Genomic DNA, 25,814 nt, shown 5'->3' on the forward strand with positions numbered 1-25,814 from the left:
TGACCTCCTGGCCCTCCAGGGGCCCAAATACCCCATGCAAGGGCCTCCCCATCACCACTGTGCGACCTCCACACCAGACCAGCCTTCCTGCTTGGGCACGGCAGGCACAAATGGGGCCTGCAACTCAGGCTGCCCCCAAATCAGGGGACCAAGCGTGACCTGGGCCCTGGCACAGGCCCTGGCCCAGGACCATGCCCATGCCCAGGCCCAGCCTCCCTCTCCCATCGGCTGCCTGAGCACTAGTCAGGACTAGGGCCACACCCCCGATCCCAGGACCCAGTCCAGCTGTCTAACTCTTGCTCTGTCCCCAAGCTGCATGCTCGGAAACACCCCACACCGCTGGACTCCCTCTGCCTCATGAAGGTACGCTTAAGGCCTGAGACTCAGGGCCATGGTTCTGACCCCTGGAGCCTTCGCCAACTTCCCCCTGCTCCTCGTAGCCCCTGGAGATACAGGACAATGGCAAGGGTGGAGACCCTGCAGGCTGCTCAAGCCACAATCACCCCCATTGAGAACCATGCCCATTTGCCCGGCCCCAGGCCTACAAACCAGAGGGCTCTAGAGAGTGAGGCCATGCAGGCCACCACAAGGTGGCCAGCACAGACCTGTTGACCGGCCTTGCACTCCCTGACTGACCCTTACCACCCTGGCTGCCAGTACTGCCAGGGGACACCCTAGGCCATACCCTAGCTCCAACAGGCCCACCTTGCTTTGGGCCACACTGCCTGACATGGCTGCTTGACGGACTGTGAGTGCGAGTGGGAGTGGGAGTGTGATGCCAGGAGGTTAGGCCAAGACAGGTTAGGTGAGGCCTGGTAAACTCGGTAAGGCTATGCAGGGCTAGGCGATGCGAGGCAAGGCAAGGCAAGGCAAGGCAAGGCAAGGCAAGGCAAGGCAAGGCAAGGCAAGGCAAGGCAAGGCAAGGCAAGGCAAGGCAAGGCAAGGCCAGGCCAGGCCAGGGCAGGCCAGGCAAGACCCGGCAAGGCATGTGTCCCTCACTCCTGCTGCCTCAGGGTCGCACCATGTGCCGCATGGACCTCAGAACCGATGAGATAGACGGAGGGGGTTCTCACTCATTTTGTTCAGCTTTTCCAAGGAATGCTGGTGTGAGTGGGGAGTCATCATCGATCCCAGCACCTTCGGGGAGGCTGCCAAAGGGCAGAAGGCGGGCCCGGCTCAGGCTCTGTCTATGGCTCTGTCTATGGCTCCGGCTTCACCTTCGCCTTCGGCTCCAGATCCGGCCACGGCTCAGGGAAAGGCTGAGAGGCTCAGCCCCTCCCTGCAGCACCCACAGGGCCTGAGGAGCCCAGCCCCTGAGCTCAGTCCAGGGAGAGTGGGTCCCCGTGGGAGCACACTGCAGCCCGCCACCACGGCCACTGCCTTGTGCGCCAGCGCTACAACAGCATCAGCAGCAGCCTCCCCTGCAGGCCGACCCATTGCCAGGCCTAGTGCCAGTCCCCAACAAGGCCCCAGCTGCTCAGGGCCAAAGGCCAGCTTACCTGGGGGAGGTGTCCTCGGCCAGGCTGCGCACACAGCCGCCACAGCCAGCCTCTGCCACAGCCTCCTGGGCTGGCTCGCCAAGTGGGTCCGGGACCTCTCCTCGCCTGGCTTCACCGACTGGGTCGTCCAGTCCGCTTGGCAGCCAAATGCACCTGAGAGGTGGGGAGACAACACGTCTGTGCGTCAGCAGGGTGCATGCTGGGCTCTGGGCCCATGCTCGGCAAGACCCAGCTGGCCTGCCTCCTACTGAGGCTGGCCTCTGCGGTGTTAGCCCTGACCACTGCCCACAGGCCTAGGTGCCTGCCGGCGCCAATGGCTGCCTGCCAGCCTGCCTGCCTGCCTGCCAGCCTGCCTGCCTGCTTGCCTGCCAAAGTGGCTGCCGGCTTGGACTGGTGAGGGTGCCTGGCGTGTATGAGTGCGTGCATGCAAGAGGGAATGCAGGGATGCTGCTGGCGGGGCACCCTCTTGGGCCCCCTGGCTTCTGCCCTGGACCAGCTCTCTGCTACCTTCACAAACAGTCTGCAAGCCTTGGGTCTAAGCCACACAGCCCTGGGGCCCTCACACCCACATGCCCTCACACCCTCCTCAGGGCGCACAACACTGCCCTCTGCAGGAAGCAAAGGCCGGATGACTGTCCAAAATCCTCCAAGCACACCCCTCCAAGCCTGGCCTAGCCTAGCTCACACCCTCTGCCTGCACACCTGACAGCCTGACAGCCTCCACGGGGAGCAGTGCAGCCAGCTAGGCTGACTTACACACTAGAACCACAGGGATCCCAGGAGGCTTCACAGGCACCCTGGCTGTTCTGGACTGCACATAAGGCCTTCCAAAAGACTCCTTCCTAAACACACACAAGCCACGAAAGGGACTGAGACAAGAGGCTGGGTCTGCAAGTCATCAAGGCCCAGGTGACCTCCTGGCCCTCCAGGGGCCCAAATACCCCATGCAAGGGCCTCCCCATCACCACTATGCGACCTCCACACCAGACCAGCCTTCCTGCTTGGGCACGGCAGGCACAAATGGGGCCTGCAACTCAGGCTGCCCCCAAATCAGGGGACCAAGCGTGACCTGGGCCCTGGCACAGGCCCTGGCCCAGGACCATGCCCATGCCCAGGCCCAGCCTCCCTCTCCCATAGGCTGCCTGAGCACTAGTCAGGACTAGGGCCACACCCCCGATCCCAGGACCCAGTCCAGCTGTCTAACTCTTGCTCTGTCTCCAAGCTGCATGCTCGGAAACACCCCACACCGCTGGACTCCCTCTGCCTCATGAAGGTACGCTTAAGGCCTGAGACTCAGGGCCATGGTTCTGACCCCTGGAGCCTTCGCCAACTTCCCCCTGCTCCTCGTAGCCCCTGGAGATACAGGACAATGGCAAGGGTGGAGACCCTGCAGGCTGCTCAAGCCACAATCACCCCCATTGAGAACCATGCCCATTTGCCCGGCCCCAGGCCTACAAACCAGAGGGCTCTAGAGAGTGAGGCCATGCAGGCCACCACAAGGCGGCCAGCACAGACCTGTTGACCGGCCTTGCACTCCCTGACTGACCCTTACCACCCTGGCTGCCAGTACTGCCAGGGGACACCCTAGGCCATACCCTAGCTCCAACAGGCCCACCTTGCTTTGGGCCACACTGCCTGACATGGCTGCTTGACGGACTGTGAGTGCGAGTGGGAGTGGGAGTGGGTGTGTGATGCCAGGAGGTTAGGCCAAGACAGGTTAGGTGAGGCCTGGTAAACTCGGTAAGGCTATGCAGGGCTAGGCGATGCGAGGCAAGGCAAGGCAAGGCAAGGCAAGGCAAGGCAAGGCAAGGCAAGGCCAGGCCAGGCCAGGGCAGGCAGGCAAGACCCGGCAAGGCATGTGTCCCTCACTCCTGCTGCCTCAGGGTCGCACCATGTGCCGCATGGACCTCAGAACCGATGAGATAGACGGAGGGGGTTCTCACTCATTTTGTTCAGCTTTTCCAAGGAATGCTGGTGTGAGTGGGGAGTCATCATCGATCCCAGCACCTTCGGGGAGGCTGCCAAAGGGCAGAAGGCGGGCCCGGCTCAGGCTCTGTCTATGGCTCTGTCTCTGGCTGCGGCTTCACCTTCGCCTTCGGCTCCAGATCCGGCCACGGCTCAGGGAAAGGCTGAGAGGCTCAGCCCCTCCCTGCAGCACCCACAGGGCCTGAGGAGCCCAGCCCCTGAGCTCAGTCCAGGGAGAGTGGGTCCCCGTGGGAGCACACTGCAGCCCGCCACCACGGCCACTGCCTTGTGCGCCAGCGCTACAACAGCATCAGCAGCAGCCTCCCCTGCAGGCCGACCCATTGCCAGGCCTAGTGCCAGTCCCCAACAAGGCCCCAGCTGCCCAGGGCCAAAGGCCAGCTTACCTGGGGGAGGTGTCCTCGGCCAGGCTGCGCACACAGCCGCCACAGCCAGCCTCTGCCACAGCCTCCTGGGCTGGCTCGCCAAGTGGGTCCGGGACCTCTCCTCGCCTGGCCTCACCGACTGGGTCGTCCAGTCCGCTTGGCAGCCAAATGCACCTGAGAGGTGGGGAGACAACACGTCTGTGCGTCAGCAGGGTGCATGCTGGGCTCTGGGCCCATGCTCGGCAAGACCCAGCTGGCCTGCCTCCTACTGAGGCTGGCCTCTGCGCTGTTAGCCCTGACCACTGCCCACAGGCCTAGGTGCCTGCCGGCGCCAATGGCTGCCTGCCAGCCTGCCTGCCTGCCTGCCAGCCTGCCTGCCTGCTTGCCTGCCAAAGTGGCTGCCGGCTTGGACTGGTGAGGGTGCCTGGCGTGTATGAGTGCGTGCATGCAAGAGGGAATGCAGGGATGCTGCTGGCGGGGCACCCTCTTGGGCCCCCTGGCTTCTGCCCTGGACCAGCTCTCTGCTACCTTCACAAACAGTCTGCAAGCCTTGGGTCTAAGCCACACAGCCCTGGGGCCCTCACACCCACATGCCCTCACACCCTCCTCAGGGCGCACAACACTGCCCTCTGCAGGAAGCAAAGGCCGGATGACTGTCCAAAATCCTCCAAGCACACCCCTCCAAGCCTGGCCTAGCCTAGCTCACACCCTCTGCCTGCACACCTGACAGCCTGACAGCCTCCACGGGGAGCAGTGCAGCCAGCTAGGCTGACTTACACACTAGAACCACAGGGATCCCAGGAGGCTTCACAGGCACCCTGGCTGTTCTGGACTGCACATAAGGCCTTCCAAAAGACTCCTTCCTAAACACACACAAGCCACGAAAGGGACTGAGACAAGAGGCTGGGTCTGCAAGTCATCAAGGCCCAGGTGACCTCCTGGCCCTCCAGGGGCCCAAATACCCCATGCAAGGGCCTCCCCATCACCACTGTGCGACCTCCACACCAGACCAGCCTTCCTGCTTGGGCACGGCAGGCACAAATGGGGCCTGCAACTCAGGCTGCCCCCAAATCAGGGGACCAAGCGTGACCTGGGCCCTGGCACAGGCCCTGGCCCAGGACCATGCCCATGCCCAGGCCCAGCCTCCCTCTCCCATCGGCTGCCTGAGCACTAGTCAGGACTAGGGCCACACCCCCGATCCCAGGACCCAGTCCAGCTGTCTAACTCTTGCTCTGTCCCCAAGCTGCATGCTCGGAAACACCCCACACCGCTGGACTCCCTCTGCCTCATGAAGGTACGCTTAAGGCCTGAGACTCAGGGCCATGGTTCTGACCCCTGGAGCCTTCGCCAACTTCCCCCTGCTCCTCGTAGCCCCTGGAGATACAGGACAATGGCAAGGGTGGAGACCCTGCAGGCTGCTCAAGCCACAATCACCCCCATTGAGAACCATGCCCATTTGCCCGGCCCCAGGCCTACAAACCAGAGGGCTCTAGAGAGTGAGGCCATGCAGGCCACCACAAGGTGGCCAGCACAGACCTGTTGACCGGCCTTGCACTCCCTGACTGACCCTTACCACCCTGGCTGCCAGTACTGCCAGGGGACACCCTAGGCCATACCCTAGCTCCAACAGGCCCACCTTGCTTTGGGCCACACTGCCTGACATGGCTGCTTGACGGACTGTGAGTGCGAGTGGGAGTGGGAGTGTGATGCCAGGAGGTTAGGCCAAGACAGGTTAGGTGAGGCCTGGTAAACTCGGTAAGGCTATGCAGGGCTAGGCGATGCGAGGCAAGGCAAGGCAAGGCAAGGCAAGGCAAGGCAAGGCAAGGCAAGGCCAGGCCAGGCCAGGCAAGACCCGGCAAGGCATGTGTCCCTCACTCCTGCTGCCTCAGGGTCGCACCATGTGCCGCATGGACCTCAGAACCGATGAGATAGACGGAGGGGGTTCTCACTCATTTTGTTCAGCTTTTCCAAGGAATGCTGGTGTGAGTGGGGAGTCATCATCGATCCCAGCACCTTCGGGGAGGCTGCCAAAGGGCAGAAGGCGGGCCCGGCTCAGGCTCTGTCTATGGCTCTGTCTCTGGCTGCGGCTTCACCTTCGCCTTCGGCTCCAGATCCGGCCACGGCTCAGGGAAAGGCTGAGAGGCTCAGCCCCTCCCTGCAGCACCCACAGGGCCTGAGGAGCCCAGCCCCTGAGCTCAGTCCAGGGAGAGTGGGTCCCCGTGGGAGCACACTGCAGCCCGCCACCACGGCCACTGCCTTGTGCGCCAGCGCTACAACAGCATCAGCAGCAGCCTCCCCTGCAGGCCGACCCATTGCCAGGCCTAGTGCCAGTCCCCAACAAGGCCCCAGCTGCCCAGGGCCAAAGGCCAGCTTACCTGGGGGAGGTGTCCTCGGCCAGGCTGCGCACACAGCCGCCACAGCCAGCCTCTGCCACAGCCTCCTGGGCTGGCTCGCCAAGTGGGTCCGGGACCTCTCCTCGCCTGGCTTCACCGACTGGGTCGTCCAGTCCGCTTGGCAGCCAAATGCACCTGAGAGGTGGGGAGACAACACGTCTGTGCGTCAGCAGGGTGCATGCTGGGCTCTGGGCCCATGCTCGGCAAGACCCAGCTGGCCTGCCTCCTACTGAGGCTGGCCTCTGCGGTGTTAGCCCTGACCACTGCCCACAGGCCTAGGTGCCTGCCGGCGCCAATGGCTGCCTGCCAGCCTGCCTGCCTGCCTGCCAGCCTGCCTGCCTGCTTGCCTGCCAAAGTGGCTGCCGGCTTGGACTGGTGAGGGTGCCTGGCGTGTATGAGTGCGTGCATGCACGAGGGAATGCAGGGATGCTGCTGGCGGGGCACCCTCTTGGGCCCCCTGGCTTCTGCCCTGGACCAGCTCTCTGCTACCTTCACAAACAGTCTGCAAGCCTTGGGTCTAAGCCACACAGCCCTGGGGCCCTCACACCCACATGCCCTCACACCCTCCTCAGGGCGCACAACACTGCCCTCTGCAGGAAGCAAAGGCCGGATGACTGTCCAAAAGCCTCCAAGCACACCCCTCCAAGCCTGGCCTAGCCTAGCTCACACCCTCTGCCTGCACACCTGACAGCCTGACAGCCTCCACGGGGAGCAGTGCAGCCAGCTAGGCTGACTTACACACTAGAACCACAGGGATCCCAGGAGGCTTCACAGGCACCCTGGCTGTTCTGGACTGCACATAAGGCCTTCCAAAAGACTCCTTCCTAAACACACACAAGCCACGAAAGGGACTGAGACAAGAGGCTGGGTCTGCAAGTCATCAAGGCCCAGGTGACCTCCTGGCCCTCCAGGGGCCCAAATACCCCATGCAAGGGCCTCCCCATCACCACTATGCGACCTCCACACCAGACCAGCCTTCCTGCTTGGGCACGGCAGGCACAAATGGGGCCTGCAACTCAGGCTGCCCCCAAATCAGGGGACCAAGCGTGACCTGGGCCCTGGCACAGGCCCTGGCCCAGGACCATGCCCATGCCCAGGCCCAGCCTCCCTCTCCCATAGGCTGCCTGAGCACTAGTCAGGACTAGGGCCACACCCCCGATCCCAGGACCCAGTCCAGCTGTCTAACTCTTGCTCTGTCCCCAAGCTGCATGCTCGGAAACACCCCACACCGCTGGACTCCCTCTGCCTCATGAAGGTACGCTTAAGGCCTGAGACTCAGGGCCATGGTTCTGACCCCTGGAGCCTTCGCCAACTTCCCCCTGCTCCTCGTAGCCCCTGGAGATACAGGACAATGGCAAGGGTGGAGACCCTGCAGGCTGCTCAAGCCACAATCACCCCCATTGAGAACCATGCCCATTTGCCCGGCCCCAGGCCTACAAACCAGAGGGCTCTAGAGAGTGAGGCCATGCAGGCCACCACAAGGCGGCCAGCACAGACCTGTTGACCGGCCTTGCACTCCCTGACTGACCCTTACCACCCTGGCTGCCAGTACTGCCAGGGGACACCCTAGGCCATACCCTAGCTCCAACAGGCCCACCTTGCTTTGGGCCACACTGCCTGACATGGCTGCTTGACGGACTGTGAGTGCGAGTGGGAGTGGGAGTGGGAGTGGGTGTGTGATGCCAGGAGGTTAGGCCAAGACAGGTTAGGTGAGGCCTGGTAAACTCGGTAAGGCTATGCAGGGCTAGGCGATGCGAGGCAAGGCAAGGCAAGGCAAGGCAAGGCAAGGCAAGGCAAGGCCAGGCCAGGCCAGGGCAGGCAGGCAAGACCCGGCAAGGCATGTGTCCCTCACTCCTGCTGCCTCAGGGTCGCACCATGTGCCGCATGGACCTCAGAACCGATGAGATAGACGGAGGGGTTCTCACTCATTTTGTTCAGCTTTTCCAAGGAATGCTGGTGTGAGTGGGGAGTCATCATCGATCCCAGCACCTTCGGGGAGGCTGCCAAAGGGCAGAAGGCGGGCCCGGCTCAGGCTCTGTCTATGGCTCTGTCTCTGGCTGCGGCTTCACCTTCGCCTTCGGCTCCAGATCCGGCCACGGCTCAGGGAAAGGCTGAGAGGCTCAGCCCCTCCCTGCAGCACCCACAGGGCCTGAGGAGCCCAGCCCCTGAGCTCAGTCCAGGGAGAGTGGGTCCCCGTGGGAGCACACTGCAGCCCGCCACCACGGCCACTGCCTTGTGCGCCAGCGCTACAACAGCATCAGCAGCAGCCTCCCCTGCAGGCCGACCCATTGCCAGGCCTAGTGCCAGTCCCCAACAAGGCCCCAGCTGCCCAGGGCCAAAGGCCAGCTTACCTGGGGGAGGTGTCCTCGGCCAGGCTGCGCACACAGCCGCCACAGCCAGCCTCTGCCACAGCCTCCTGGGCTGGCTCGCCAAGTGGGTCCGGGACCTCTCCTCGCCTGGCCTCACCGACTGGGTCGTCCAGTCCGCTTGGCAGCCAAATGCACCTGAGAGGTGGGGAGACAACACGTCTGTGCGTCAGCAGGGTGCATGCTGGGCTCTGGGCCCATGCTCGGCAAGACCCAGCTGGCCTGCCTCCTACTGAGGCTGGCCTCTGCGCTGTTAGCCCTGACCACTGCCCACAGGCCTAGGTGCCTGCCGGCGCCAATGGCTGCCTGCCAGCCTGCCTGCCTGCCTGCCAGCCTGCCTGCCTGCTTGCCTGCCAAAGTGGCTGCCGGCTTGGACTGGTGAGGGTGCCTGGCGTGTATGAGTGCGTGCATGCAAGAGGGAATGCAGGGATGCTGCTGGCGGGGCACCCTCTTGGGCCCCCTGGCTTCTGCCCTGGACCAGCTCTCTGCTACCTTCACAAACAGTCTGCAAGCCTTGGGTCTAAGCCACACAGCCCTGGGGCCCTCACACCCACATGCCCTCACACCCTCCTCAGGGCGCACAACACTGCCCTCTGCAGGAAGCAAAGGCCGGATGACTGTCCAAAAGCCTCCAAGCACACCCCTCCAAGCCTGGCCTAGCCTAGCTCACACCCTCTGCCTGCACACCTGACAGCCTGACAGCCTCCACGGGGAGCAGTGCAGCCAGCTAGGCTGACTTACACACTAGAACCACAGGGATCCCAGGAGGCTTCACAGGCACCCTGGCTGTTCTGGACTGCACATAAGGCCTTCCAAAAGACTCCTTCCTAAACACACACAAGCCACGAAAGGGACTGAGACAAGAGGCTGGGTCTGCAAGTCATCAAGGCCCAGGTGACCTCCTGGCCCTCCAGGGGCCCAAATACCCCATGCAAGGGCCTCCCCATCACCACTATGCGACCTCCACACCAGACCAGCCTTCCTGCTTGGGCACGGCAGGCACAAATGGGGCCTGCAACTCAGGCTGCCCCCAAATCAGGGGACCAAGCGTGACCTGGGCCCTGGCACAGGCCCTGGCCCAGGACCATGCCCATGCCCAGGCCCAGCCTCCCTCTCCCATAGGCTGCCTGAGCACTAGTCAGGACTAGGGCCACACCCCCGATCCCAGGACCCAGTCCAGCTGTCTAACTCTTGCTCTGTCCCCAAGCTGCATGCTCGGAAACACCCCACACCGCTGGACTCCCTCTGCCTCATGAAGGTACGCTTAAGGCCTGAGACTCAGGGCCATGGTTCTGACCCCTGGAGCCTTCGCCAACTTCCCCCTGCTCCTCGTAGCCCCTGGAGATACAGGACAATGGCAAGGGTGGAGACCCTGCAGGCTGCTCAAGCCACAATCACCCCCATTGAGAACCATGCCCATTTGCCCGGCCCCAGGCCTACAAACCAGAGGGCTCTAGAGAGTGAGGCCATGCAGGCCACCACAAGGCGGCCAGCACAGACCTGTTGACCGGCCTTGCACTCCCTGACTGACCCTTACCACCCTGGCTGCCAGTACTGCCAGGGGACACCCTAGGCCATACCCTAGCTCCAACAGGCCCACCTTGCTTTGGGCCACACTGCCTGACATGGCTGCTTGACGGACTGTGAGTGCGAGTGGGAGTGGGAGTGGGAGTGGGTGTGTGATGCCAGGAGGTTAGGCCAAGACAGGTTAGGTGAGGCCTGGTAAACTCGGTAAGGCTATGCAGGGCTAGGCGATGCGAGGCAAGGCAAGGCAAGGCAAGGCAAGGCAAGGCAAGGCAAGGCCAGGCCAGGCCAGGGCAGGCAGGCAAGACCCGGCAAGGCATGTGTCCCTCACTCCTGCTGCCTCAGGGTCGCACCATGTGCCGCATGGACCTCAGAACCGATGAGATAGACGGAGGGGGTTCTCACTCATTTTGTTCAGCTTTTCCAAGGAATGCTGGTGTGAGTGGGGAGTCATCATCGATCCCAGCACCTTCGGGGAGGCTGCCAAAGGGCAGAAGGCGGGCCCGGCTCAGGCTCTGTCTATGGCTCTGTCTCTGGCTGCGGCTTCACCTTCGCCTTCGGCTCCAGATCCGGCCACGGCTCAGGGAAAGGCTGAGAGGCTCAGCCCCTCCCTGCAGCACCCACAGGGCCTGAGGAGCCCAGCCCCTGAGCTCAGTCCAGGGAGAGTGGGTCCCCGTGGGAGCACACTGCAGCCCGCCACCACGGCCACTGCCTTGTGCGCCAGCGCTACAACAGCATCAGCAGCAGCCTCCCCTGCAGGCCGACCCATTGCCAGGCCTAGTGCCAGTCCCCAACAAGGCCCCAGCTGCCCAGGGCCAAAGGCCAGCTTACCTGGGGGAGGTGTCCTCGGCCAGGCTGCGCACACAGCCGCCACAGCCAGCCTCTGCCACAGCCTCCTGGGCTGGCTCGCCAAGTGGGTCCGGGACCTCTCCTCGCCTGGCCTCACCGACTGGGTCGTCCAGTCCGCTTGGCAGCCAAATGCACCTGAGAGGTGGGGAGACAACACGTCTGTGCGTCAGCAGGGTGCATGCTGGGCTCTGGGCCCATGCTCGGCAAGACCCAGCTGGCCTGCCTCCTACTGAGGCTGGCCTCTGCGCTGTTAGCCCTGACCACTGCCCACAGGCCTAGGTGCCTGCCGGCGCCAATGGCTGCCTGCCAGCCTGCCTGCCTGCCTGCCAGCCTGCCTGCCTGCTTGCCTGCCAAAGTGGCTGCCGGCTTGGACTGGTGAGGGTGCCTGGCGTGTATGAGTGCGTGCATGCAAGAGGGAATGCAGGGATGCTGCTGGCGGGGCACCCTCTTGGGCCCCCTGGCTTCTGCCCTGGACCAGCTCTCTGCTACCTTCACAAACAGTCTGCAAGCCTTGGGTCTAAGCCACACAGCCCTGGGGCCCTCACACCCACATGCCCTCACACCCTCCTCAGGGCGCACAACACTGCCCTCTGCAGGAAGCAAAGGCCGGATGACTGTCCAAAATCCTCCAAGCACACCCCTCCAAGCCTGGCCTAGCCTAGCTCACACCCTCTGCCTGCACACCTGACAGCCTGACAGCCTCCACGGGGAGCAGTGCAGCCAGCTAGGCTGACTTACACACTAGAACCACAGGGATCCCAGGAGGCTTCACAGGCACCCTGGCTGTTCTGGACTGCACATAAGGCCTTCCAAAAGACTCCTTCCTAAACACACACAAGCCACGAAAGGGACTGAGACAAGAGGCTGGGTCTGCAAGTCATCAAGGCCCAGGTGACCTCCTGGCCCTCCAGGGGCCCAAATACCCCATGCAAGGGCCTCCCCATCACCACTGTGCGACCTCCACACCAGACCAGCCTTCCTGCTTGGGCACGGCAGGCACAAATGGGGCCTGCAACTCAGGCTGCCCCCAAATCAGGGGACCAAGCGTGACCTGGGCCCTGGCACAGGCCCTGGCCCAGGACCATGCCCATGCCCAGGCCCAGCCTCCCTCTCCCATCGGCTGCCTGAGCACTAGTCAGGACTAGGGCCACACCCCCGATCCCAGGACCCAGTCCAGCTGTCTAACTCTTGCTCTGTCCCCAAGCTGCATGCTCGGAAACACCCCACACCGCTGGACTCCCTCTGCCTCATGAAGGTACGCTTAAGGCCTGAGACTCAGGGCCATGGTTCTGACCCCTGGAGCCTTCGCCAACTTCCCCCTGCTCCTCGTAGCCCCTGGAGATACAGGACAATGGCAAGGGTGGAGACCCTGCAGGCTGCTCAAGCCACAATCACCCCCATTGAGAACCATGCCCATTTGCCCGGCCCCAGGCCTACAAACCAGAGGGCTCTAGAGAGTGAGGCCATGCAGGCCACCACAAGGTGGCCAGCACAGACCTGTTGACCGGCCTTGCACTCCCTGACTGACCCTTACCACCCTGGCTGCCAGTACTGCCAGGGGACACCCTAGGCCATACCCTAGCTCCAACAGGCCCACCTTGCTTTGGGCCACACTGCCTGACATGGCTGCTTGACGGACTGTGAGTGCGAGTGGGAGTGGGAGTGGGAGTGTGATGCCAGGAGGTTAGGCCAAGACAGGTTAGGTGAGGCCTGGTAAACTCGGTAAGGCTATGCAGGGCTAGGCGATGCGAGGCAAGGCAAGGCAAGGCAAGGCAAGGCAAGGCAAGGCAAGGCAAGGCAAGGCAAGGCAAGGCCAGGCCAGGCCAGGGCAGGCCAGGCAAGACCCGGCAAGGCATGTGTCCCTCACTCCTGCTGCCTCAGGGTCGCACCATGTGCCGCATGGACCTCAGAACCGATGAGATAGACGGAGGGGGTTCTCACTCATTTTGTTCAGCTTTTCCAAGGAATGCTGGTGTGAGTGGGGAGTCATCATCGATCCCAGCACCTTCGGGGAGGCTGCCAAAGGGCAGAAGGCGGGCCCGGCTCAGGCTCTGTCTATGGCTCTGTCTCTGGCTGCGGCTTCACCTTCGCCTTCGGCTCCAGATCCGGCCACGGCTCAGGGAAAGGCTGAGAGGCTCAGCCCCTCCCTGCAGCACCCACAGGGCCTGAGGAACCCAGCCCCTGAGCTCAGTCCAGGGAGAGTGGGTCCCCGTGGGAGCACACTGCAGCCCGCCACCACGGCCACTGCCTTGTGCGCCAGCGCTACAACAGCATCAGCAGCAGCCTCCCCTGCAGGCCGACCCATTGCCAGGCCTAGTGCCAGTCCCCAACAAGGCCCCAGCTGCCCAGGGCCAAAGGCCAGCTTACCTGGGGGAGGTGTCCTCGGCCAGGCTGCGCACACAGCCGCCACAGCCAGCCTCTGCCACAGCCTCCTGGGCTGGCTCGCCAAGTGGGTCCGGGACCTCTCCTCGCCTGGCCTCACCGACTGGGTCGTCCAGTCCGCTTGGCAGCCAAATGCACCTGAGAGGTGGGGAGACAACACGTCTGTGCGTCAGCAGGGTGCATGCTGGGCTCTGGGCCCATGCTCGGCAAGACCCAGCTGGCCTGCCTCCTACTGAGGCTGGCCTCTGCGGTGTTAGCCCTGACCACTGCCCACAGGCCTAGGTGCCTGCCGGCGCCAATGGCTGCCTGCCAGCCTGCCTGCCTGCCTGCCAGCCTGCCTGCCTGCTTGCCTGCCAAAGTGGCTGCCGGCTTGGACTGGTGAGGGTGCCTGGCGTGTATGAGTGCGTGCATGCAAGAGGGAATGCAGGGATGCTGCTGGCGGGGCACCCTCTTGGGCCCCCTGGCTTCTGCCCTGGACCAGCTCTCTGCTACCTTCACAAACAGTCTGCAAGCCTTGGGTCTAAGCCACACAGCCCTGGGGCCCTCACACCCACATGCCCTCACACCCTCCTCAGGGCGCACAACACTGCCCTCTGCAGGAAGCAAAGGCCGGATGACTGTCCAAAAGCCTCCAAGCACACCCCTCCAAGCCTGGCCTAGCCTAGCTCACACCCTCTGCCTGCACACCTGACAGCCTGACAGCCTCCACGGGGAGCAGTGCAGCCAGCTAGGCTGACTTACACACTAGAACCACAGGGATCCCAGGAGGCTTCACAGGCACCCTGGCTGTTCTGGACTGCACATAAGGCCTTCCAAAAGACTCCTTCCTAAACACACACAAGCCACGAAAGGGACTGAGACAAGAGGCTGGGTCTGCAAGTCATCAAGGCCCAGGTGACCTCCTGGCCCTCCAGGGGCCCAAATACCCCATGCAAGGGCCTCCCCATCACCACTGTGCGACCTCCACACCAGACCAGCCTTCCTGCTTGGGCACGGCAGGCACAAATGGGGCCTGCAACTCAGGCTGCCCCCAAATCAGGGGACCAAGCGTGACCTGGGCCCTGGCACAGGCCCTGGCCCAGGACCATGCCCATGCCCAGGCCCAGCCTCCCTCTCCCATCGGCTGCCTGAGCACTAGTCAGGACTAGGGCCACACCCCCGATCCCAGGACCCAGTCCAGCTGTCTAACTCTTGCTCTGTCCCCAAGCTGCATGCTCGGAAACACCCCACACCGCTGGACTCCCTCTGCCTCATGAAGGTACGCTTAAGGCCTGAGACTCAGGGCCATGGTTCTGACCCCTGGAGCCTTCGCCAACTTCCCCCTGCTCCTCGTAGCCCCTGGAGATACAGGACAATGGCAAGGGTGGAGACCCTGCAGGCTGCTCAAGCCACAATCACCCCCATTGAGAACCATGCCCATTTGCCCGGCCCCAGGCCTACAAACCAGAGGGCTCTAGAGAGTGAGGCCATGCAGGCCACCACAAGGTGGCCAGCACAGACCTGTTGACCGGCCTTGCACTCCCTGACTGACCCTTACCACCCTGGCTGCCAGTACTGCCAGGGGACACCCTAGGCCATACCCTAGCTCCAACAGGCCCACCTTGCTTTGGGCCACACTGCCTGACATGGCTGCTTGACGGACTGTGAGTGCGAGTGGGAGTGGGAGTGGGAGTGTGATGCCAGGAGGTTAGGCCAAGACAGGTTAGGTGAGGCCTGGTAAACTCGGTAAGGCTATGCAGGGCTAGGCGATGCGAGGCAAGGCAAGGCAAGGCAAGGCAAGGCAAGGCAAGGCAAGGCAAGGCAAGGCAAGGCAAGGCAAGGCAAGGCCAGGCCAGGCCAGGGCAGGCCAGGCAAGACCCGGCAAGGCATGTGTCCCTCACTCCTGCTGCCTCAGGGTCGCACCATGTGCCGCATGGACCTCAGAACCGATGAGATAGACGGAGGGGGTTCTCACTCATTTTGTTCAGCTTTTCCAAGGAATGCTGGTGTGAGTGGGGAGTCATCATCGATCCCAGCACCTTCGGGGAGGCTGCCAAAGGGCAGAAGGCGGGCCCGGCTCAGGCTCTGTCTATGGCTCTGTCTCTGGCTGCGGCTTCACCTTCGCCTTCGGCTCCAGATCCGGCCACGGCTCAGGGAAAGGCTGAGAGGCTCAGCCCCTCCCTGCAGCACCCACAGGGCCTGAGGAACCCAGCCCCTGAGCTCAGTCCAGGGAGAGTGGGTCCCCGTGGGAGCACACTGCAGCCCGCCACCACGGCCACTGCCTTGTGCGCCAGCGCTACAACAGCATCAGCAGCAGCCTCCCCTGCAGGCCGACCCATTGCCAGGCCTAGTGCCAGTCCCCAACAAGGCCCCAGCTGCCCAGGGCCAAAGGCCAGCTTACCTGGGGGAGGTGTCCTCGGCCAGGCTGCGCACACAGCCGCCACAGCCAGCCTCTGCCACAGCCTCCTGGGCTGGCTCGCCAAGTGGGTCCGGGACCTCTCCTCGCCTGGCTTCACCGACTGGGTCGTCCAGTCCGCTTGGCAGCCAAATGCACCTGAGAGGTGGGGAGACAACACGTCTGTGCGTCAGCAGGGTGCATGCTGGGCTCTGGGCCCATGCTCGGCAAGACCCAGCTGGCCTGCCTCCTACTGAGGCTGGCCTCTGCGGTGTTAGCCCTGACCACTGCCCACAGGCCTAGGTGCCTGCCGGCGCCAATGGCTGCCTGCCAGCCTGCCTGCCTGCCTGCCAGCCTGCCTGCCTGCTTGCCTGCCAAAGTGGCTGCCGGCTTGGACTGGTGAGGGTGCCTGGCGTGTATGAGTGCGTGCATGCAAGAGGGAATGCAGGGATGCTGCTGGCGGGGCACCCTCTTGGGCCCCCTGGCTTCTGCCCTGGACCAGCTCTCTGCTACCTTCACAAACAGTCTGCAAGCCTTGGGTCTAAGCCACACAGCCCTGGGGCCCTCACACCCACATGCCCTCACACCCTCCTCAGGGCGCACAACACTGCCCTCTGCAGGAAGCAAAGGCCGGATGACTGTCCAAAAGCCTCCAAGCACACCCCTCCAAGCCTGGCCTAGCCTAGCTCACACCCTCTGCCTGCACACCTGACAGCCTGACAGCCTCCACGGGGAGCAGTGCAGCCAGCTAGGCTGACTTACACACTAGAACCACAGGGATCCCAGGAGGCTTCACAGGCACCCTGGCTGTTCTGGACTGCACATAAGGCCTTCCAAAAGACTCCTTCCTAAACACACACAAGCCACGAAAGGGACTGAGACAAGAGGCTGGGTCTGCAAGTCATCAAGGCCCAGGTGACCTCCTGGCCCTCCAGGGGCCCAAATACCCCATGCAAGGGCCTCCCCATCACCACTGTGCGACCTCCACACCAGACCAGCCTTCCTGCTTGGGCACGGCAGGCACAAATGGGGCCTGCAACTCAGGCTGCCCCCAAATCAGGGGACCAAGCGTGACCTGGGCCCTGGCACAGGCCCTGGCCCAGGACCATGCCCATGCCCAGGCCCAGCCTCCCTCTCCCATAGGCTGCCTGAGCACTAGTCAGGACTAGGGCCACACCCCCGATCCCAGGACCCAGTCCAGCTGTCTAACTCTTGCTCTGTCCCCAAGCTGCATGCTCGGAAACACCCCACACCGCTGGACTCCCTCTGCCTCATGAAGGTACGCTTAAGGCCTGAGACTCAGGGCCATGGTTCTGACCCCTGGAGCCTTCGCCAACTTCCCCCTGCTCCTCGTAGCCCCTGGAGATACAGGACAATGGCAAGGGTGGAGACCCTGCAGGCTGCTCAAGCCACAATCACCCCCATTGAGAACCATGCCCATTTGCCCGGCCCCAGGCCTACAAACCAGAGGGCTCTAGAGAGTGAGGCCATGCAGGCCACCACAAGGCGGCCAGCACAGACCTGTTGACCGGCCTTGCACTCCCTGACTGACCCTTACCACCCTGGCTGCCAGTACTGCCAGGGGACACCCTAGGCCATACCCTAGCTCCAACAGGCCCACCTTGCTTTGGGCCACACTGCCTGACATGGCTGCTTGACGGACTGTGAGTGCGAGTGGGAGTGGGAGTGGGAGTGGGTGTGTGATGCCAGGAGGTTAGGCCAAGACAGGTTAGGTGAGGCCTGGTAAACTCGGTAAGGCTATGCAGGGCTAGGCGATGCGAGGCAAGGCAAGGCAAGGCAAGGCAAGGCAAGGCAAGGCCAGGCCAGGCCAGGCCAGGGCAGGCAGGCAAGACCCGGCAAGGCATGTGTCCCTCACTCCTGCTGCCTCAGGGTCGCACCACGTGCCGCATGGACCTCAGAACCGATGAGATAGACGGAGGGGGTTCTCACTCATTTTGTTCAGCTTTTCCAAGGAATGCTGGTGTGAGTGGGGAGTCATCATCGATCCCAGCACCTTCGGGGAGGCTGCCAAAGGGCAGAAGGCGGGCCCGGCTCAGGCTCTGTCTATGGCTCTGTCTCTGGCTGCGGCTTCACCTTCGCCTTCGGCTCCAGATCCGGCCACGGCTCAGGGAAAGGCTGAGAGGCTCAGCCCCTCCCTGCAGCACCCACAGGGCCTGAGGAGCCCAGCCCCTGAGCTCAGTCCAGGGAGAGTGGGTCCCCGTGGGAGCACACTGCAGCCCGCCACCACGGCCACTGCCTTGTGCGCCAGCGCTACAACAGCATCAGCAGCAGCCTCCCCTGCAGGCCGACCCATTGCCAGGCCTAGTGCCAGTCCCCAACAAGGCCCCAGCTGCCCAGGGCCAAAGGCCAGCTTACCTGGGGGAGGTGTCCTCGGCCAGGCTGCGCACACAGCCGCCACAGCCAGCCTCTGCCACAGCCTCCTGGGCTGGCTCGCCAAGTGGGTCCGGGACCTCTCCTCGCCTGGCTTCACCGACTGGGTCGTCCAGTCCGCTTGGCAGCCAAATGCACCTGAGAGGTGGGGAGACAACACGTCTGTGCGTCAGCAGGGTGCATGCTGGGCTCTGGGCCCATGCTCGGCAAGACCCAGCTGGCCTGCCTCCTACTGAGGCTGGCCTCTGCGGTGTTAGCCCTGACCACTGCCCACAGGCCTAGGTGCCTGCCGGCGCCAATGGCTGCCTGCCAGCCTGCCTGCCTGCCTGCCAGCCTGCCTGCCTGCTTGCCTGCCAAAGTGGCTGCCGGCTTGGACTGGTGAGGGTGCCTGGCGTGTATGAGTGCGTGCATGCACGAGGGAATGCAGGGATGCTGCTGGCGGGGCACCCTCTTGGGCCCCCTGGCTTCTGCCCTGGACCAGCTCTCTGCTACCTTCACAAACAGTCTGCAAGCCTTGGGTCTAAGCCACACAGCCCTGGGGCCCTCACACCCACATGCCCTCACACCCTCCTCAGGGCGCACAACACTGCCCTCTGCAGGAAGCAAAGGCCGGATGACTGTCCAAAAGCCTCCAAGCACACCCCTCCAAGCCTGGCCTAGCCTAGCTCACACCCTCTGCCTGCACACCTGACAGCCTGACAGCCTCCACGGGGAGCAGTGCAGCCAGCTAGGCTGACTTACACACTAGAACCACAGGGATCCCAGGAGGCTTCACAGGCACCCTGGCTGTTCTGGACTGCACATAAGGCCTTCCAAAAGACTCCTTCCTAAACACACACAAGCCACGAAAGGGACTGAGACAAGAGGCTGGGTCTGCAAGTCATCAAGGCCCAGGTGACCTCCTGGCCCTCCAGGGGCCCAAATACCCCATGCAAGGGCCTCCCCATCACCACTATGCGACCTCCACACCAGACCAGCCTTCCTGCTTGGGCACGGCAGGCACAAATGGGGCCTGCAACTCAGGCTGCCCCCAAATCAGGGGACCAAGCGTGACCTGGGCCCTGGCACAGGCCCTGGCCCAGGACCATGCCCATGCCCAGGCCCAGCCTCCCTCTCCCATAGGCTGCCTGAGCACTAGTCAGGACTAGGGCCACACCCCCGATCCCAGGACCCAGTCCAGCTGTCTAACTCTTGCTCTGTCCCCAAGCTGCATGCTCGGAAACACCCCACACCGCTGGACTCCCTCTGCCTCATGAAGGTACGCTTAAGGCCTGAGACTCAGGGCCATGGTTCTGACCCCTGGAGCCTTCGCCAACTTCCCCCTGCTCCTCGTAGCCCCTGGAGATACAGGACAATGGCAAGGGTGGAGACCCTGCAGGCTGCTCAAGCCACAATCACCCCCATTGAGAACCATGCCCATTTGCCCGGCCCCAGGCCTACAAACCAGAGGGCTCTAGAGAGTGAGGCCATGCAGGCCACCACAAGGCGGCCAGTACAGACCTGTTGACCGGCCTTGCACTCCCTGACTGACCCTTACCACCCTGGCTGCCAGTACTGCCAGGGGACACCCTAGGCCATACCCTAGCTCCAACAGGCCCACCTTGCTTTGGGCCACACTGCCTGACATGGCTGCTTGATGGACTGTGAGTGCGAGTGGGAGTGGGAGTGGGTGTGTGATGCCAGGAGGTTAGGCCAAGACAGGTTAGGTGAGGCCTGGTAAACTCGGTAAGGCTATGCAGGGCTAGGCGATGCGAGGCAAGGCAAGGCAAGGCAAGGCAAGGCAAGGCAAGGCCAGGCCAGGCCAGGGCAGGCAGGCAAGACCCGGCAAGGCATGTGTCCCTCACTCCTGCTGCCTCAGGGTCGCACCATGTGCCGCATGGACCTCAGAACCGATGAGATAGACGGAGGGGGTTCTCACTCATTTTGTTCAGCTTTTCCAAGGAATGCTGGTGTGAGTGGGGAGTCATCATCGATCCCAGCACCTTCGGGGAGGCTGCCAAAGGGCAGAAGGCGGGCCCGGCTCAGGCTCTGTCTATGGCTCTGTCTCTGGCTGCGGCTTCACCTTCGCCTTCGGCTCCAGATCCGGCCACGGCTCAGGGAAAGGCTGAGAGGCTCAGCCCCTCCCTGCAGCACCCACAGGGCCTGAGGAGCCCAGCCCCTGAGCTCAGTCCAGGGAGAGTGGGTCCCCGTGGGAGCACACTGCAGCCCGCCACCACGGCCACTGCCTTGTGCGCCAGCGCTACAACAGCATCAGCAGCAGCCTCCCCTGCAGGCCGACCCATTGCCAGGCCTAGTGCCAGTCCCCAACAAGGCCCCAGCTGCCCAGGGCCAAAGGCCAGCTTACCTGGGGGAGGTGTCCTCGGCCAGGCTGCGCACACAGCCGCCACAGCCAGCCTCTGCCACAGCCTCCTGGGCTGGCTCGCCAAGTGGGTCCGGGACCTCTCCTCGCCTGGCCTCACCGACTGGGTCGTCCAGTCCGCTTGGCAGCCAAATGCACCTGAGAGGTGGGGAGACAACACGTCTGTGCGTCAGCAGGGTGCATGCTGGGCTCTGGGCCCATGCTCGGCAAGACCCAGCTGGCCTGCCTCCTACTGAGGCTGGCCTCTGCGCTGTTAGCCCTGACCACTGCCCACAGGCCTAGGTGCCTGCCGGCGCCAATGGCTGCCTGCCAGCCTGCCTGCCTGCCTGCCAGCCTGCCTGCCTGCTTGCCTGCCAAAGTGGCTGCCGGCTTGGACTGGTGAGGGTGCCTGGCGTGTATGAGTGCGTGCATGCAAGAGGGAATGCAGGGATGCTGCTGGCGGGGCACCCTCTTGGGCCCCCTGGCTTCTGCCCTGGACCAGCTCTCTGCTACCTTCACAAACAGTCTGCAAGCCTTGGGTCTAAGCCACACAGCCCTGGGGCCCTCACACCCACATGCCCTCACACCCTCCTCAGGGCGCACAACACTGCCCTCTGCAGGAAGCAAAGGCCGGATGACTGTCCAAAAGCCTCCAAGCACACCCCTCCAAGCCTGGCCTAGCCTAGCTCACACCCTCTGCCTGCACACCTGACAGCCTGACAGCCTCCACGGGGAGCAGTGCAGCCAGCTAGGCTGACTTACACACTAGAACCACAGGGATCCCAGGAGGCTTCACAGGCACCCTGGCTGTTCTGGACTGCACATAAGGCCTTCCAAAAGACTCCTTCCTAAACACACACAAGCCACGAAAGGGACTGAGACAAGAGGCTGGGTCTGCAAGTCATCAAGGCCCAGGTGACCTCCTGGCCCTCCAGGGGCCCAAATACCCCATGCAAGGGCCTCCCCATCACCACTGTGCGACCTCCACACCAGACCAGCCTTCCTGCTTGGGCACGGCAGGCACAAATGGGGCCTGCAACTCAGGCTGCCCCCAAATCAGGGGACCAAGCGTGACCTGGGCCCTGGCACAGGCCCTGGCCCAGGACCATGCCCATGCCCAGGCCCAGCCTCCCTCTCCCATAGGCTGCCTGAGCACTAGTCAGGACTAGGGCCACACCCCCGATCCCAGGACCCAGTCCAGCTGTCTAACTCTTGCTCTGTCCCCAAGCTGCATGCTCGGAAACACCCCACACCGCTGGACTCCCTCTGCCTCATGAAGGTACGCTTAAGGCCTGAGACTCAGGGCCATGGTTCTGACCCCTGGAGCCTTCGCCAACTTCCCCCTGCTCCTCGTAGCCCCTGGAGATACAGGACAATGGCAAGGGTGGAGACCCTGCAGGCTGCTCAAGCCACAATCACCCCCATTGAGAACCATGCCCATTTGCCCGGCCCCAGGCCTACAAACCAGAGGGCTCTAGAGAGTGAGGCCATGCAGGCCACCACAAGGCGGCCAGCACAGACCTGTTGACCGGCCTTGCACTCCCTGACTGACCCTTACCACCCTGGCTGCCAGTACTGCCAGGGGACACCCTAGGCCATACCCTAGCTCCAACAGGCCCACCTTGCTTTGGGCCACACTGCCTGACATGGCTGCTTGACGGACTGTGAGTGCGAGTGGGAGTGGGAGTGGGAGTGGGTGTGTGATGCCAGGAGGTTAGGCCAAGACAGGTTAGGTGAGGCCTGGTAAACTCGGTAAGGCTATGCAGGGCTAGGCGATGCGAGGCAAGGCAAGGCAAGGCAAGGCAAGGCAAGGCAAGGCCAGGCCAGGCCAGGCCAGGGCAGGCAGGCAAGACCCGGCAAGGCATGTGTCCCTCACTCCTGCTGCCTCAGGGTCGCACCACGTGCCGCATGGACCTCAGAACCGATGAGATAGACGGAGGGGGTTCTCACTCATTTTGTTCAGCTTTTCCAAGGAATGCTGGTGTGAGTGGGGAGTCATCATCGATCCCAGCACCTTCGGGGAGGCTGCCAAAGGGCAGAAGGCGGGCCCGGCTCAGGCTCTGTCTATGGCTCTGTCTCTGGCTGCGGCTTCACCTTCGCCTTCGGCTCCAGATCCGGCCACGGCTCAGGGAAAGGCTGAGAGGCTCAGCCCCTCCCTGCAGCACCCACAGGGCCTGAGGAGCCCAGCCCCTGAGCTCAGTCCAGGGAGAGTGGGTCCCCGTGGGAGCACACTGCAGCCCGCCACCACGGCCACTGCCTTGTGCGCCAGCGCTACAACAGCATCAGCAGCAGCCTCCCCTGCAGGCCGACCCATTGCCAGGCCTAGTGCCAGTCCCCAACAAGGCCCCAGCTGCCCAGGGCCAAAGGCCAGCTTACCTGGGGGAGGTGTCCTCGGCCAGGCTGCGCACACAGCCGCCACAGCCAGCCTCTGCCACAGCCTCCTGGGCTGGCTCGCCAAGTGGGTCCGGGACCTCTCCTCGCCTGGCTTCACCGACTGGGTCGTCCAGTCCGCTTGGCAGCCAAATGCACCTGAGAGGTGGGGAGACAACACGTCTGTGCGTCAGCAGGGTGCATGCTGGGCTCTGGGCCCATGCTCGGCAAGACCCAGCTGGCCTGCCTCCTACTGAGGCTGGCCTCTGCGGTGTTAGCCCTGACCACTGCCCACAGGCCTAGGTGCCTGCCGGCGCCAATGGCTGCCTGCCAGCCTGCCTGCCTGCCTGCCAGCCTGCCTGCCTGCTTGCCTGCCAAAGTGGCTGCCGGCTTGGACTGGTGAGGGTGCCTGGCGTGTATGAGTGCGTGCATGCAAGAGGGAATGCAGGGATGCTGCTGGCGGGGCACCCTCTTGGGCCCCCTGGCTTCTGCCCTGGACCAGCTCTCTGCTACCTTCACAAACAGTCTGCAAGCCTTGGGTCTAAGCCACACAGCCCTGGGGCCCTCACACCCACATGCCCTCACACCCTCCTCAGGGCGCACAACACTGCCCTCTGCAGGAAGCAAAGGCCGGATGACTGTCCAAAAGCCTCCAAGCACACCCCTCCAAGCCTGGCCTAGCCTAGCTCACACCCTCTGCCTGCACACCTGACAGCCTGACAGCCTCCACGGGGAGCAGTGCAGCCAGCTAGGCTGACTTACACACTAGAACCACAGGGATCCCAGGAGGCTTCACAGGCACCCTGGCTGTTCTGGACTGCACATAAGGCCTTCCAAAAGACTCCTTCCTAAACACACACAAGCCACGAAAGGGACTGAGACAAGAGGCTGGGTCTGCAAGTCATCAAGGCCCAGGTGACCTCCTGGCCCTCCAGGGGCCCAAATACCCCATGCAAGGGCCTCCCCATCACCACTATGCGACCTCCACACCAGACCAGCCTTCCTGCTTGGGCACGGCAGGCACAAATGGGGCCTGCAACTCAGGCTGCCCCCAAATCAGGGGACCAAGCGTGACCTGGGCCCTGGCACAGGCCCTGGCCCAGGACCATGCCCATGCCCAGGCCCAGCCTCCCTCTCCCATAGGCTGCCTGAGCACTAGTCAGGACTAGGGCCACACCCCCGATCCCAGGACCCAGTCCAGCTGTCTAACTCTTGCTCTGTCCCCAAGCTGCATGCTCGGAAACACCCCACACCGCTGGACTCCCTCTGCCTCATGAAGGTACGCTTAAGGCCTGAGACTCAGGGCCATGGTTCTGACCCCTGGAGCCTTCGCCAACTTCCCCCTGCTCCTCGTAGCCCCTGGAGATACAGGACAATGGCAAGGGTGGAGACCCTGCAGGCTGCTCAAGCCACAATCACCCCCATTGAGAACCATGCCCATTTGCCCGGCCCCAGGCCTACAAACCAGAGGGCTCTAGAGAGTGAGGCCATGCAGGCCACCACAAGGCGGCCAGCACAGACCTGTTGACCGGCCTTGCACTCCCTGACTGACCCTTACCACCCTGGCTGCCAGTACTGCCAGGGGACACCCTAGGCCATACCCTAGCTCCAACAGGCCCACCTTGCTTTGGGCCACACTGCCTGACATGGCTGCTTGATGGACTGTGAGTGCGAGTGGGAGTGGGAGTGGGTGTGTGATGCCAGGAGGTTAGGCCAAGACAGGTTAGGTGAGGCCTGGTAAACTCGGTAAGGCTATGCAGGGCTAGGCGATGCGAGGCAAGGCAAGGCAAGGCAAGGCAAGGCAAGGCAAGGCAAGGCCAGGCCAGGCCAGGGCAGGCAGGCAAGACCCGGCAAGGCATGTGTCCCTCACTCCTGCTGCCTCAGGGTCGCACCATGTGCCGCATGGACCTCAGAACCGATGAGATAGACGGAGGGGGTTCTCACTCATTTTGTTCAGCTTTTCCAAGGAATGCTGGTGTGAGTGGGGAGTCATCATCGATCCCAGCACCTTCGGGGAGGCTGCCAAAGGGCAGAAGGCGGGCCCGGCTCAGGCTCTGTCTATGGCTCTGTCTCTGGCTGCGGCTTCACCTTCGCCTTCGGCTCCAGATCCGGCCACGGCTCAGGGAAAGGCTGAGAGGCTCAGCCCCTCCCTGCAGCACCCACAGGGCCTGAGGAGCCCAGCCCCTGAGCTCAGTCCAGGGAGAGTGGGTCCCCGTGGGAGCACACTGCAGCCCGCCACCACGGCCACTGCCTTGTGCGCCAGCGCTACAACAGCATCAGCAGCAGCCTCCCCTGCAGGCCGACCCATTGCCAGGCCTAGTGCCAGTCCCCAACAAGGCCCCAGCTGCCCAGGGCCAAAGGCCAGCTTACCTGGGGGAGGTGTCCTCGGCCAGGCTGCGCACACAGCCGCCACAGCCAGCCTCTGCCACAGCCTCCTGGGCTGGCTCGCCAAGTGGGTCCGGGACCTCTCCTCGCCTGGCCTCACCGACTGGGTCGTCCAGTCCGCTTGGCAGCCAAATGCACCTGAGAGGTGGGGAGACAACACGTCTGTGCGTCAGCAGGGTGCATGCTGGGCTCTGGGCCCATGCTCGGCAAGACCCAGCTGGCCTGCCTCCTACTGAGGCTGGCCTCTGCGCTGTTAGCCCTGACCACTGCCCACAGGCCTAGGTGCCTGCCGGCGCCAATGGCTGCCTGCCAGCCTGCCTGCCTGCCTGCCAGCCTGCCTGCCTGCTTGCCTGCCAAAGTGGCTGCCGGCTTGGACTGGTGAGGGTGCCTGGCGTGTATGAGTGCGTGCATGCAAGAGGGAATGCAGGGATGCTGCTGGCGGGGCACCCTCTTGGGCCCCCTGGCTTCTGCCCTGGACCAGCTCTCTGCTACCTTCACAAACAGTCTGCAAGCCTTGGGTCTAAGCCACACAGCCCTGGGGCCCTCACACCCACATGCCCTCACACCCTCCTCAGGGCGCACAACACTGCCCTCT

At 63.4% G+C, this 25,814-nt stretch overlaps 1 long non-coding RNA gene and 11 other non-coding genes across 15 annotated transcripts in view; all 12 read right to left on the reverse strand.

Annotated features, from left to right (window-relative positions):
• LOC107522705 (uncharacterized) overlaps positions 1 to 25,814 on the reverse strand; it is a 227,886-nt gene that overhangs the window by 82,964 nt on the left and 119,108 nt on the right. The window lies entirely within an intron of this gene.
• Positions 1,034 to 1,131, reverse strand: LOC132535075 (small nucleolar RNA SNORD116). The gene has a single exon (XR_009546859.1). It is a non-coding gene; the product is annotated as a small nucleolar RNA SNORD116 (small nucleolar RNA).
• Positions 3,403 to 3,500, reverse strand: LOC132535076 (small nucleolar RNA SNORD116). The gene has a single exon (XR_009546860.1). It is a non-coding gene; the product is annotated as a small nucleolar RNA SNORD116 (small nucleolar RNA).
• On the reverse strand, positions 5,757 to 5,854 carry LOC132535077 (small nucleolar RNA SNORD116). Its single transcript, XR_009546861.1, has one exon. It is a non-coding gene; the product is annotated as a small nucleolar RNA SNORD116 (small nucleolar RNA).
• LOC132535128 (small nucleolar RNA SNORD116) lies at positions 8,127 to 8,223 on the reverse strand. Its single transcript, XR_009546911.1, has one exon. It is a non-coding gene; the product is annotated as a small nucleolar RNA SNORD116 (small nucleolar RNA).
• Positions 10,496 to 10,593, reverse strand: LOC132535078 (small nucleolar RNA SNORD116). The gene has a single exon (XR_009546862.1). It is a non-coding gene; the product is annotated as a small nucleolar RNA SNORD116 (small nucleolar RNA).
• LOC132535079 (small nucleolar RNA SNORD116) lies at positions 12,881 to 12,978 on the reverse strand. The gene has a single exon (XR_009546863.1). It is a non-coding gene; the product is annotated as a small nucleolar RNA SNORD116 (small nucleolar RNA).
• LOC132535080 (small nucleolar RNA SNORD116) lies at positions 15,276 to 15,373 on the reverse strand. The gene has a single exon (XR_009546864.1). It is a non-coding gene; the product is annotated as a small nucleolar RNA SNORD116 (small nucleolar RNA).
• On the reverse strand, positions 17,646 to 17,743 carry LOC132535081 (small nucleolar RNA SNORD116). The gene has a single exon (XR_009546865.1). It is a non-coding gene; the product is annotated as a small nucleolar RNA SNORD116 (small nucleolar RNA).
• LOC132535082 (small nucleolar RNA SNORD116) lies at positions 20,005 to 20,102 on the reverse strand. The gene has a single exon (XR_009546866.1). It is a non-coding gene; the product is annotated as a small nucleolar RNA SNORD116 (small nucleolar RNA).
• LOC132535083 (small nucleolar RNA SNORD116) lies at positions 22,375 to 22,472 on the reverse strand. The gene has a single exon (XR_009546867.1). It is a non-coding gene; the product is annotated as a small nucleolar RNA SNORD116 (small nucleolar RNA).
• On the reverse strand, positions 24,739 to 24,836 carry LOC132535084 (small nucleolar RNA SNORD116). Its single transcript, XR_009546868.1, has one exon. It is a non-coding gene; the product is annotated as a small nucleolar RNA SNORD116 (small nucleolar RNA).

Source organism: Erinaceus europaeus, chromosome 20 (genome assembly GCF_950295315.1).
Source record: "Erinaceus europaeus chromosome 20, mEriEur2.1, whole genome shotgun sequence".
Classification (NCBI taxonomy): Eukaryota; Metazoa; Chordata; class Mammalia; order Eulipotyphla; family Erinaceidae; genus Erinaceus; species Erinaceus europaeus.